The sequence below is a fragment of the Callorhinus ursinus genome, unplaced genomic scaffold, assembly GCF_003265705.2.
Source record: "Callorhinus ursinus isolate GAN/ISIS: 27379988/994484 unplaced genomic scaffold, GSC_fseal_2.0 scaffold9, whole genome shotgun sequence".
Classification (NCBI taxonomy): Eukaryota; Metazoa; Chordata; class Mammalia; order Carnivora; family Otariidae; genus Callorhinus; species Callorhinus ursinus.
Window position 1 is genome coordinate 34,316,843 of NW_027397071.1, and position 14,088 is coordinate 34,330,930.

The following is a 14,088-nucleotide window of genomic DNA, read 5'->3' on the forward strand; positions in this document are numbered from 1 at the left end:
TCAAAATCTCTGTGGCAGAATGTAGACTGGATCACGTAAGGAACTAAAAACAGTGCTGTGAATGCAAAGAATAAAGGGTTCCAATTCTGAGATGAAGTTAGATAAGTAGCCTGGGAACCAAGTATGCAGTGCCTTGTAGGATTTCAGACTTTACTTCAAGATCAGTGGAAATTCACTGAAGGTTTTCAAGTACAGACATGACATGATCAAACTTGTATTTAGGGGAAACAAAAGGTTGTTAGTGCTGCTATGGAAAAATAGATTTGAAAGCAACAATAATGGATATGTGTAGGGTGGTGCAGTTAGGAGGGTATTGTAGCTCAGGCTAGAGATGATGAGTTTGTACTAGTGTAGTTGCTATGGTTATGTGGTTGCTATGGTTATAGGAAGAAATAAATAGACTTGAGAAATATGTAGATAAAATCAACAAGTCTTAGTAGTAGATTTGATATGGTGAGTGGGTTATGCAAAATCAAGAGTGACTCTTAGGGTTTGGCTTGTTTAATTTGGTGGAAGAAGAAATCATTAAGTATTGGAAGGGGGATTACATTTCTGGGTTTGTTTTAGAAATATGAATTTTAAGATGTCTTTGATTTATCCAAGTGGATATTGGAAGAATTCAGTAGGAGGTACAGGTCCACAGTTCAAAGTCGTGGTCTATGTTGAAGGTATAAATTTTGGAGTCATCTGAATATTAGTGGTAGATAAAGATATGTGTAGATGAGATCATCTAGGAAGAGTACATGAAATGAGGAAAGAATAGGACTACTGAAAAGTCTTTGGTTTGTTCTATATTTTATCACTGGTTAGAGAAATTATTTAATATCTCTGAAAAAAACAAAAAAGAAAGAGATCACATATCTATATATGCATTTCATAAAATCTTTTCTAAAATAAAAGAATTGTATCTGCATAATAAAGGAACATATCATCTTCTGGGGAATGTGACTGAAATTAGATCTTATAGGGATGTATCTTAAAACTGGGTTTTCTAAGATTAAAAAACAGAAACCCTTGTAGGCAAAGAAGACAAAAGATCATAATTTGGTTTGTGCCTAACATAATCAGAATTGAAGTAAAACTCACATACTGAAAAATTCAGAGACTTTATGTGTACTATTTGATGATTTTTGATAAGTGCATTGCCATGTGATCACTGAATTGAGATATAGAATATTATCACCTAAAATTTTCTGATGCCTCTTTCTAGTCATTATAACCTACAATAATCAATTTTCGTATTTTCATCATCATATAACAATTCATGTAATGCAATTACACAGCATATACTGCTTTGTGGCAGTTTTTCTTTTTTTTTTTTTCCACTCAACATAATATTTTGGAGGTTTATCCATGTTGTGGCATTGCTGAATGGTATTTGATTGTATGAATATATTGGATTAGTTTATTTGCTCTTCCACTGTCAATTGATGTTGTCAATCACTTTTTATTTTAGGAATTTAATATTATTATTGTCAATTACTAGAAGTACATTATTTAAGTAAAAATAAGTGCCCATTTAAAATTTATACCAGTTTTTAAAATTAGGTATATATTTTTTTATTGTGGTAAAATATACGTAATATAAAATTTACCATTTTAACCATTTTTTAGATTTATTTATTCATTTCAGTGAGAGAGAGAGCATGAGTGGGAGGGTCAGAGAGAGAGGGAGAGAGAATCTCAAGCAGACTCCATGCTGAGTGTGGAACCTGACATGGGGATCAATCCCACGACCCTGAGATCATGACCTGAGCTGAAACCAAGAGTTGGATGCTCAACCAACTGCACCACCCAGTTGCCCCACATTTTAACCATTTTTAAATGGACAGTTCAGTGGCATTAAAATATTCACATTGTTGTACAGTCATCACCACGATCCATCTCCAGAACTTTTCTTTTATGCTGCAGATTGAAACTCTGTACTCATTAGACAATAACTCCTCATTTATCCCTTTTGCCCTGCCCCTGAACCATCATTGTATTTTCTCTATGGTTTTGACTTTTCTAGGTACCTCATATAAGTGGAATCATACAGTTTTTGTCCTTTTGTGATTGGCATATCTCACTTAGGTTAATGTCTTTTCAACCATGTTGAGGCATGTGTCAGAATTTCCTCTCTTTTTAAGACCAAGTAATATTTCACTCTATAAATATTTCACCTACCTATTCATCTGTTGATGAATACTTGGGTTGCTTCTATCTTTTGGCTATTGTGAATAATGCTGCTAAGAACATAGGTATATAAATGTCTGTTTGAATCTTGGCTTTCAATTCTTTAGGGAATATAACCAGAAGTAGAATTGCTGGATCATATGATAGTTTTTTTTTTAATATTTTGAGGAAACATCATATTGTTTTCCATAGTGGCTGCACCATTTTACACTCTTATCAACAATGCACAGGATTCCAATATCTTCACAATCTTGACAGCACTTGTTAGTATTATTATTTTTTGATAACAGTCACTCGAAGGGTGCAAAGTTGTATCTCACTGTGGTTTTGATTTCCATTTTCCTGATGATTAGTGATATTCAGTATGTTTTTCATGTACTCATTGGCCATTTGTACATCTTCTTTGAAGGAATAATAACTTAAGTTCTCTGCCCATTATTAATCAGGTTTGTTTGTTTTTTCTTGTTGAGTTGTAGGAGTTGTTCATATATTAGAGATATTAACTTCTTTTTTCAGTTATGGTTTGCAAATGTTTGGCAAGTAACTTTTAAGGATAAAAAATCATGGTGGACTGAGATTTCTACAAAAGAACACTTAATGCAGTAGAAAAATAGAGTAAAATACCCAAAACAATCTAGGACAGAAAGTGTGAGCCAAGGATTTTTGACCAGACAAGCTGCCTTCAAGTGTATAAGCTATAGAAAAACCAGTATTAAACACTCAAGAACTCAGAAAATATTGTTTTCCTAGAAAAGTCATAAAGAGTTTACCAATATATTAATCTCAACCAACGTGTGTGGTGAGCACAGAATATATTTAATTGTAGAACTGAGATGAAAACAAATGTGGACATTACAATGAAAAAGAAAAGTAAAGCTGTATATTATTCCAAAGGAGAAATTTTATGACTTATAAAAAATTAAACATTAGTGGGAAAAAATGGTAGGAAAGACAATAGTTACACTGATGAAATTATTCCTAAGATTCAGTAGAAAAACAACCTAATTTCAACTCTACAAATCATGTTCAAAAGAGTAGAAGTATATTTAAATGTGCCAAAGTAAATAGCTGGAAAGTTAATACTTTCAGAGGAGTGCTATAAATTGATTAACATTTCAGTATTCATTGTATGCTTACTTAGATGGAAGATCAAAGGTATGTTAAAACTAGGGAATGCAGGGGCACCTGGGTGGCCCAGTCAGTTAAGCTCCCACCTCTTGATTTCCGCTCAGGTCATGATTTCAGGGTTGTGAGATCAAGCCCTGTGTGGTGCTCTTCCCTGGGAATGGAGCCTGCTTAAGATTACCTTCTGAAGACTGGAGCGCCCAGCCGGCCACTGAAGACTGGTCTGCAGCTCCCACTGCTCAGGCCACTGAGTGGGTAGGAACAACCACTGAGGGGTCTTAAGCTGCTCTTCCACAAAGGCAAACAAAATGGAAATAGAAATGGAAAAGGTTGACGGAAAATAAACAGTTTGTAAAAAAAAAAAAAAAAAGATTCTCTCTCTCCCTCTCCCTCTACCCCTCCTCTCTCTCTCAGTCTCTCTCTCAAACAAACAAACAAACAAAAAAAGACAAGGGAATGCAGAGATTGCAAGAAAGGATAAAAACCAATGTAAGCATTTAGAAAAAATAACAACAATAAAACAACATTTGGCATGTAAGTGAGTTTAGTGGTAAAGCATAATGAAGAAGGAAAAAATAATTCTGAGAGCTTTGCTTGGAAGGTCGATGAAAGAATGGTAATGCTTTCTGAGTTCAGGAAGATTAGCATAAGAGGAGACTTGAAAGGAAATGTGAACATTTCTATCTTTCTGTGTTGATGTTGATTTAGCTGGGTTATCACCTAGCCTACTGGCTATGTCAATTTCAATTCCAAGTGACTCAGAGTAAAAGTGCAATACTCAATTGAAAGGACAAATTCAAGGGACAGATACTGATCAACTTTGTCTTCTGTTTACTCATGGAAAGAAACAATGTAGATAAGTCTCTGGAAAATAAAGACAACTACAGGAAATCCAGGACAATGTGGGTGCATGATAGGTGTGGGCAGAGTTAAAGGACGTCAGGAGGATGAAGTAAGGCTAACTAGGTGGAACTAAGTCCTGATGCCTGTATTTCTGAAAAACCAGCAGGCGGCTGGAGCCACAAGGGGATTTCATTTGTCTATTAAGAAACATAGATGTTCTCTTTTATCAACACTAAGATAAGAGTATGTTTCAAAGAAGATATATCACAACATATCAAGAAATATTTTTAAGCTATAAGAATGAAATTGATCAAACTAATAATAGTTTGTAAAATAAATCTGAAATGATATAAGGAAACATGGTTAAGAAACAGAAATAAAATAAGAGTTGCTATTAGCATCTACTCAAAATGAAGTGCAAATGACATAATATTAAAGAATATGTATACATATAATTCTCAATATATAACAACTACTACACATAAGGGAAAGAACAGGGATGTTATCTTCTTGCAGTATCTTTATTAAATACAAGAAGTCATCCAGACTTACATATGTATTTTTGGAGCTATTATGAAGATAGACCCACTTTAAAAAGGCAAGTAGCTCTTTTATATGACTAAGATAAAAAGTATTTTTGAAAAAAGAGGATAATTTACAGAAACATAAAAACTGCAGCAGAACAATGAGTAGCTGTTCTCCTTATCTACTCAGAACAAAACAGAAAATAGGCTTCTGTTGTAGACAAATGGATTCAAATTTTGTGTAAGTTAAAACTTCCTAAATAAAAGAGTTTTGAGATACTGGTTGGGAACATTTTTTGATTTTTGTTTTCAAAATTATTAAGTATAGGGGTGCCTGGGTGGTTCAGTTGGTTAAGTGTCCCAGTCCTGATATCAGCTCAGGTCATGATCTCACCTGAGATCAGCCCCAAGTTGGGCTCCGCGCTCAGTGGGGAGTCTGCTTAAGATTCTCTCGCCCTCTGCCCCTCCCCCCACTTGCTTACATTCTCGCACACGCATGCACGCTCTCTCTCGCAAATAAAAATAATCTTAAAAAATTATTAAGTATAAGTTCTGACTCTCATTTATGTTTTTAGCAATTCCAAAATTACATAAGGCTGAATGAACTCTGCATAAGTTTGCTGTCACATTCTTTATATTGGTACTGAAGTATATAAAGACTTCTTACACCAGCTTATCTGTATCAATTTTAAACAATACAGCAAATGATCTTTAATTGTATCAGGAGAATTTAGTTAACTACGGAGAAGAATTTCCAGCTGGAGAGGAATGTTAAGCATTGAAATGAAGTCCTATGGGACCAGGTAATAATAATAGAACACAGGGAGATGAGGCACAGATGTATAGGAATAGGAATTCACTGCTGAATTTGTCAGCCAGGTGTGCCCAGAGAGGCCGGTTCAAACACCAATCACCATAGGAGTGGAGGGCAAATGAGAGAGTGGGGCCTTATGGTATGAGAAATGGCTTGGGATCACTTCAAATCTTCCAAGCCCATGCTAGACTAATGATCCAGTTCAGGGCTAACGCCGTTGTGTGCACTTTGTTCAAATCTCCCTCCAAATCAGGAAGATTTCTAGGACAGGGGAGTGTTGACCTCACTGTTACATAAGTGCTAGGTAACAGCGTCACAAGCATTATCTTACTTAATCATTACAAGGAATTTGATAAGAAAAACGAAGAAGGTATTATTGCAATTTGCATTTTGCAAAAGAAGGTATTGAGACTTTGGATATTAGAACCTTACCCAATTTCCCATAGCAGGTAAAGCCTGTCAGTCTTACTCTAAAGACCGTATTCTCAATCATTATTCTATATACTGATTAAATTTTGTTTTGAAAATACAGCAAATTTTAGTAAGTATGGCTTAAACAAGACAAACTATTAGACTTTGTTAATTTGTTTACAGAGTTATTGATTTATTTAGAAAATTATAAATGTTTAAAGAAATGTGATTTCTTATTAGTAAATTATTACATGTAGTTACTGGTAAAATGTCTAATTTCCTTTTTATGTTATGCTAATTTCAGATTTTTAAAAACCTTATTAAAATGCATCCATTATTTACTAGAGTTAAAAGATTAATTGTTCCCCCTTATGCATGAGAAAATGGAATAATCCTCATTTCTGACAATTTTTGAAGTAATTGCGCTCTGGAGGAAAAACAAATTTCAATCATATAAGATTTGCCTTTCAATAACACATTTATGTCCTTTATTTGGCCTCCAGTAAAATATGATTATGTTAGATCACATTTCCTTAGATATATACAAATTAGGCATATTGCACAATGGCTAGGAATTACTTTCCTAATGTTTCACAATAGCTAGAATTAATTGAAATCCTTTAGGGTATATGAGGCCGGAAGTGTGTCGTGTTCATGATATAGTAGGAAATAATTAGATCTGTAGTGAAGAGACACTCCCAATTAAATCTTTATGGGGAAATGATTCTGAAATTAGCTCTAAGGAAGTTGAATGGTAGCAGATCATAGGCAAAATGCAATACTCATGCATAGTATTAACAAGTATATTTTATATCTATGCATGGAACTATGTTATCTCCCTTCGAATCAGGATATAATTTGTGTGACATATTAGAGAAAGTTAGGTCTATACCAGAAAAAAAAAAAAGCAGGGCGCCTGGGTGGCTCAGATGGTTAAGCGTCTGCCTTCAGCTCAGGTCATGATCCCAGGGTCCTGGGATCGAGTCCCGCATCGGGCTCCCTGCTCCTTGGGAGCCTGCTTCTCCCTCTGCCTCTCTCTCTCTCTCTGTCGCTCATGAATAAATAAATAAAATCTTTAAAAAAAAAAAAAAAAAAAAGCATGGAAAACATTTTTGTCACAATGGGAGGTAAAGTTAATAGCAACAGTCAACGTCTTACTTGTAATCATCAAATTCATATATAAACCTTAATAGGAGAAATTATGAATGTAGTTAGTATTCTAGAATTCATATGAAACAGATACAGACTGATACTGAAATTTCTTTTTATCTCAGTTTTATTGAGATATAATCGACATACAGTACTACCTAAGTTTAATGTGTCCAGCATAATGATTCACAAATACTGTAAAATGATTGCCACAATAAGTTTAGTTAACATAAGAAAAATCTTGTTAGATTCTGGAATTTGTTTCTAAATCTCTCTGTTATTATTTAGTTAATACAGGATTTACTAGACAACATGAAAGATACTATATCAGATCTTCTATTTCTAAGTTGATTGATAAGATTTATAAAATAAAACTGTCTTGAATTCACATGAAACAGGATAAATTTTGAAAAAGTCTGAAATAAGTGTATGTGTGTAAGTCCCCTAATTCTTGTTTTATTGCCTTATCTTGGAAGTGCTAGGACAAAATCTCCTTTTTCTTTCATTTATTTCCAAAAATGTCTAAATAATATAATTTCAAAGTATAAAATGTCTATATAACTCTTGATGTAACTGAAGAATTGTATATTTGGGAAGGACTTTCCAATTTTATAAATGAGAATATTTAGATGCAGAGAGGTTACATAACTGGCCAACTTTGCAAAGTGTGGTTGCTAGTTACACCTTTGCAACAAGAACTGAATTCAGTACTCCTATCTTAGGTCTCTAGTTTGTACACAGAACCAAAATGCTTCCAGTGGGTAGCTGCTTGCTTGTATTTGTCCATCCTTGGACAAATGCTCAATGCATACTGAATAGGAACATTTTCTAAAAGTTAAATTTGAGGACATTTATACCCATGCTGAGGTGCAGCTTTAAATGTTTTCCTGGACAGTTATTGACATTCAATTATTGTGTGGAAAGATTGTGGCCTCCAGGTTTTTGCCATAATATTCCAATTATAGTTTACATAGTGCTTCCAGTGATTGGCAAGAAGGAAACTGCAGTGTTATTCACATGTGGAATTTCAGTCCTCGATGAGTAAGCTATTATGTATAAAAGGAAGCATTTTAAGCAAATTGATTTTCCGTGTAGAGCTTTAGCCCAAAAGGACTTCTCTGTACAAAAATCAAGATCAATAGTTCTAAGCAAAGCTAAATTGAATCATGTCACTGCTTCAATTTTATAATATTTTTAATGTAAGATAAATAATAAACATGCTTTGGAATCTTTCTTGCTGGTTGTTCTAATTTCAATAACAATCAGTGTGTATTTCATCACCCCACTTGCTGTTGACACCAGAACCATACGCAGAATATACAGTAGAGGAGGCAGACGTGATGCGTGATGACCAAGGGCAGCATGCCTGACGTGCCTTGTCATCTATTTAACCAAAACACTGGTAAAATTCAACTCTAGGATAATTAAGCTCACAATTTATGGATGTCATGTGAAAGAATGAAAATGAAGAGAGCAATTCCTGCCACCATGAGGGAGTTGAGGTTAATATTTGGGTAGCTTTGTGTTAGTGCATTAAATTATGACTAATGATAATATTTTTAAAGGAGGAGGTGTGTTATCTCCAAAGAGAAAGGGCTATTTGGCTTTAGATAATTATTCTGACAATTCAAGCTTAAATGCACAGTTGTTCCGATCACAGAAATATTTGGGATAGATAGACTGATGCAAATCATTAACTGCAAGAAGGAAGGGGAGGTGTCCTCTGTGTGCTGGGCAGCAAGCATGCTATCCTGCACATTCACCAAGCCCATAAAACAAGGATTTTTCAACTCCTACTATGCTAGGAGTCAGATATATAATGTTGGACAAGAAAGATAAAGTTTATGCCCTTATAGAGCTTATAATAACCTTGCAATGGGTGTCCAAGTAGCGCCAATTTATGCTTAAGAGAACAGGAGCTCAGAGAAGTGAAATAACTCGTTCAAAGTCCCCCTTTGAGAAGTGGCCAGGGTGGGATCCAAACCCAAGTCTGCCTGTCTTCAAAGCCTGACATACTCCATGTCACAGTGCCACGAACAAAGTCCGATGAATAGTATTTGCTCATGTATATAATAACACATGTGCCTGGCAACTCTTTGTTTTGCAAACTCCCAGGCCCCTGAATTTCTCTGGGATAAAAAAAGAAAGAAAGAAAGAAAGAAAGAAAGAAAGAAAGAAACAAACAAACAAACAAACAAACAAACGAAAAAAGCAGTTAATTTTTCAAATCTTGGCAGGTGCTTATGTCTGGGCCTGAGTATATTTCATTTCATTTCACTGTCACACATAAAAGCTTTTTTTTAAACTGTAATTTGCACATATTTTTGAAAATTAATTTAATAAAATATTCACTGAAAACAAAGATTAATTACTCCAGGTTTGTCAGCCAACACAACCGAGTGATGACTGTGGTTTTCTTTTTTGAAACAGTTGTTACTTAGACACAAATTATGATGCATTTTTGGAAGCAGATAATTCCTAAATTCATATTAACTGCTTCATAAATCATAGGCCAACTGAAAAATTAATGAAAACGTGCTAATGTGTAGGTGTGTGTAAAAGGAGGTAAATCCGAGGCTAAAAACCAATACAACTCTCAAGCCCTTTATTGCTTCAGAAATTAGTTAGCCCCACCCTTGATCTCATTAGGAAATACATTTTTGGTAAGAAATTTCTGAAATATTTAGTATTTTTTAGTCATGGGAAGTTGTCTAATTATCTTCTTTTTAAAAAGCTAGTTTGAAAACATTTAAGCATGTAGAAGTACCCCAAAATATTTAGTATTTTTTTAGTCAGAGAAAATTGGATACTTAACCCTTCCTTTTAAAAATGACTTTGTGAAAAAATTGAAGCATGGAGACTATGCTGAGTTTCTGTTTGGGAAATGAGTGTGTGGAGGATATTTGAATGGCACCGTGTTTACGTGATCCCTGATCAGTTCAACTGCAAAGGTCCCTCCCTGCAACACTTGATCCTGATCACTGTATTATACAACAATTCAGTGGCTTTTGCTATGTACCAGGCATAAGTTCATATACTTGGGGCATTATTTCAGGTACTCAGTACAAAACAGGAAAGAAAAAATTGCAAGCCCTGCCCTCATGACACTTCCATACTCTCTTCTTGCCAGGTTTCTGCAAATATATTCTTTCCTACTTTATTGCAGTTATTCCCCTTCCTTCCAATACTCCTTTATTGCTAATGTTCTCAGAGGCTTTAATAACATCCTTCTCTCGATATATGATTTTCCCATGTAAGCTTCAACTGTCTCCTCTAGTTTGCTCTGAAATTTCTGTCTTCTTACCCTGACCTTTCCTGCCCTCCAGGTCCATGTTATCAGGTGCTTACATAAGTCCATCTGGAAATCTCAAAGTCATTTCACACACAATGTGTCCTGAATTAAAGCACAATTACCCTTCCCTGCCAAGGAAACCTTTCCTTAGTGCACCTTTTATTCCCTAGTAACATCATCACTGACCAAGAAGTCACCCAATATAAATGTCTATAGTCTGAGTGATTAATAGCTCAGATATCCAGACTGTGGCAGTCTATGTTTCTATTCCAACTTTGCCAATAATTAGCTTAGTAATATTGGCAACTGACTTAACCTATTGGAGCCATAATTTGCTTATCTGTAACTTGAGGATTAAGGGTGCTAGAAAGATTGACAGAGGTGATGTGATTAAGGATTCAGCACCTAGGAAGATATAAATAAAAAGTAGCTTTTGGTATTCATTTTCCCTTTATTATCATTATTTTTATAGCTACCACTATTCAGTCATTTCAAAGTGGGCTTGGCAAAGTCCTTGGGTGTTGCAAAGCCTTGGCGGGGGGGGCTCTTCTGGCTTTGAGTGGGTCTGAGCACCAGGGCTTCCAATTGCCCTGCAAAGTAATATCAACCAGAGCACATCTGATGTCAGGTGATTTATTTAATGGAGTTTAGTTTTGAATTTTGATTGCAATGGATTCTACTCTTGAACACAATTTTACAAATCAGTGATGTATTCCTAGCGATGCTCCTTTGTTTTTCTATTCAAATCTACTTTTTCAAATACTACACTTGAAGAGCCAAACTTCCCACTTGGCACTGAATTTTTCCTTAGCTCAGTCCTTTAAGTGTGTGCATTTGGCTCAGAACTGCTATCCTGCAGGATGAATTCTCCTGAGAAAAATTCCACCTTTTGTGAAAGGCTGGCATGCTATGGAATGTAAGGGGGGTGACATTGTTGGCTTTCCCTGATACTGCTCTAGTTAGACTGAGCTAGAACTCTGCCATTAATTAAAATGAGGCTCCTTTCATATTTAATGCATTGCGCACATTTGCAAAGCTACTGGTCTCCAACTGCAAAGCACACTCTCCCCACCCCCCCAAAAAAAACTCTGTGAAGAATGAGCCAAGAATAATTATTAGCTTTTTGACATATCAGTTTCTAATGAATGTGTTATTTATTTTGAAATACCAGTGGCATGTCTGGTTTTGTAAAGATTTTATTTATTTATTTGAGAGAGAGAGAGCGAACACAAGCGGGGGGGGGGTGTTGAGCAGAGAGAGAGGGTAGGCAGACTCCCCGCTGGCTAGATCCCAGGATCCTAGGATCATGACCTGAGCCTAAGGCAGATGCTTAACTGGCTGAGCCACCCAGGCGCCCCACCAGTGGCATGTCTACTAAATGAAAACCTTAATGTTGTTTCTAGCATGCCTGTAATATCTCATGGTGCAAAAATAATGTATACAGAGCCAAAATTTACAAGCTATATTGAATGTGAATTCATAGATAAGTTTAATAGTTAAATGAGCTATAGGCAGTGAGCAACTGATGTTTATATATACATTAATTATAAACTTCAGTCAAAATACAGATGTGTGAAATTAAAATTTCATTTTTTTCTATTACTAAATGTAATTTAGAACTGGAGCCCCTGTTTCTGACTCACTCAAGTTTGCACTAGGTAAACTCAAATTAGTATTAGCCATTTCTGGTTTTTACTCAAACAAGGGATGTCCCTCTCACTTGTCCTCAGAATACATTTAAATTAGAAGGTTTGTGTAACCCGCATGATTTGGATGGTGTGTAGACGATGAGAATGCAGGCACCTTCTTGACCATGAGCAACCTTTGTTCTCTGCTAGACTCTACAGAGATGTAAATCATGATGTCAGGTCTTTGATCATTGGTCTCATTTTCTGTTTCCATCCACAGCTGACCTTGGCCATCGCTTTTGGGATTCATGCCACATACCTTCACTGAGAGTGTCCCCCCGGTCACCACAAAGAGACATTGTCTTATCCGGCATTCATCTCTCAGCTACTTTGGTCTCATCTGGGTCTCATCTGGCTTTTCTAGAAGGCCTGGAAAATATTCAGAAAGATTACCAATGTTTTTCTGGAAGGATGGAAGACTTGGGGATCTGTTTCAGGTCTTCTTTTCCTAGACACATCCGCTCTTTCTACTTTTTGATGAGGACTCATGTTGGTACAGGGAACTTTCATCTATTTCTTTCTCCTTGGCTCTCTGGCTTCCCTGTTCTTATATTCCTCAGGTGCAGAGAATTGGGTTTATTCCTCTCTAGCCTATGACACATCATCATCATTGATCCATGCAGAACATTTCTGTGTATACTTGATTTTTCTCTGTTATCCCAGATCCACATTTCTATGAATAGTGCTTGTTATATATCCTTATATATGTATCTATCCTGGTAACATATATACTGTATTCTTGTGTATGTGTTTTTAATTTTTATAAATGGCAGTATGCTATAAATCTTACCATATATATGTACATATATATATATGTAAATATAGACTTTAAGTTTTAAAGTATATCCATCTAGTATTTTTTGTTTGTTTCTACCTACTTCATAACATATATCTACCACATTTTAGTAGGTTGAACTGAATGAAACTGATATTTTCTTTTTTTTTTGTGGGGGTGGTGGGAGGGATGGGGTGGCTGAGTGATAGACATTGGGGAGGGTATGTGCTATGGTGAGCGCTGTGAATTGTGTGAAACTGATGAATCACAGACCTGTACCTCTGAAACAAATAATACATTATATGTTAAAAAAAAAAAAGGAAGATAGTAGGAAGGGAAAAATGAAGGGGGGGAAATTGAAGGGGGAGATGAACCATGAGAGACGATGGACTCTGAGAAACAAACTGAGGGTTCTAGAAGGGAGGGGGTGGGGGGTGGGTTAGCCTGGTGATGGGTATTAAAGAGGGCACATATTGAATGGAGCAATGGGTGTTATACGTAAACAATGAATCATGGAACACTATATCAAAAACTAGTGATGCAATGTATGGTGATTAACATAACATAATAAAATTAAATTAAAAAAAGAAACTGATATTTTCTTATAGTAAAAATGGTCAAATATCAGCAATTTCATATGGTTTGACTTAAACTTACCCATTCCCCTGGTGACAAATAACTAGGCTGTGGCCAATTTCCTGCAAACACCAGCAGTACATTGATGAGCATGCCTGTGTACCAGGCATGCATGTCAAGAAATGAGACTGTTGGGTGGTGCTCCCTTCATTTCATTAAGAACTGCCAAACTGTTTTAGAGAATGGCTACACTACTTTTCTGGAAGGGTAGGATAGTGCCATCTCAAGTATCACCAGGGTGGCAAGAAATAAATCCCTATTACTCCTGGACCTCTCCAAACTAATTTGTCTATTTCCCCTTTCCTATAAACCAGGGCTTAGCCAAAAGGGAGGCTGCTTTGTTCTCTGTTAATGGCAGGAGTTGTGTGGATGGCAATTATGTTACAAAAACAAACCTTGGTATATCTCATTATATGTGGCTTCATGTAGAAATCTTTCAGTTCTAATGACAAAATCCCAACCTGAATTATTTTAGTCAAAAAGGAAGGATTGAAGGTCTAAACCACAGAGCACACAGATGCATTTGGAATAAAAAATATTAGGAACTTAAAAGGCAACAGGACATTTTCCTTCTCTAGTCCTTGTCACTTTCTGCCTGTCAGCTTAATTCTCTCTTAACTGTTTTTTGGCTTTTTCCACATAGTGGGAAACCATGG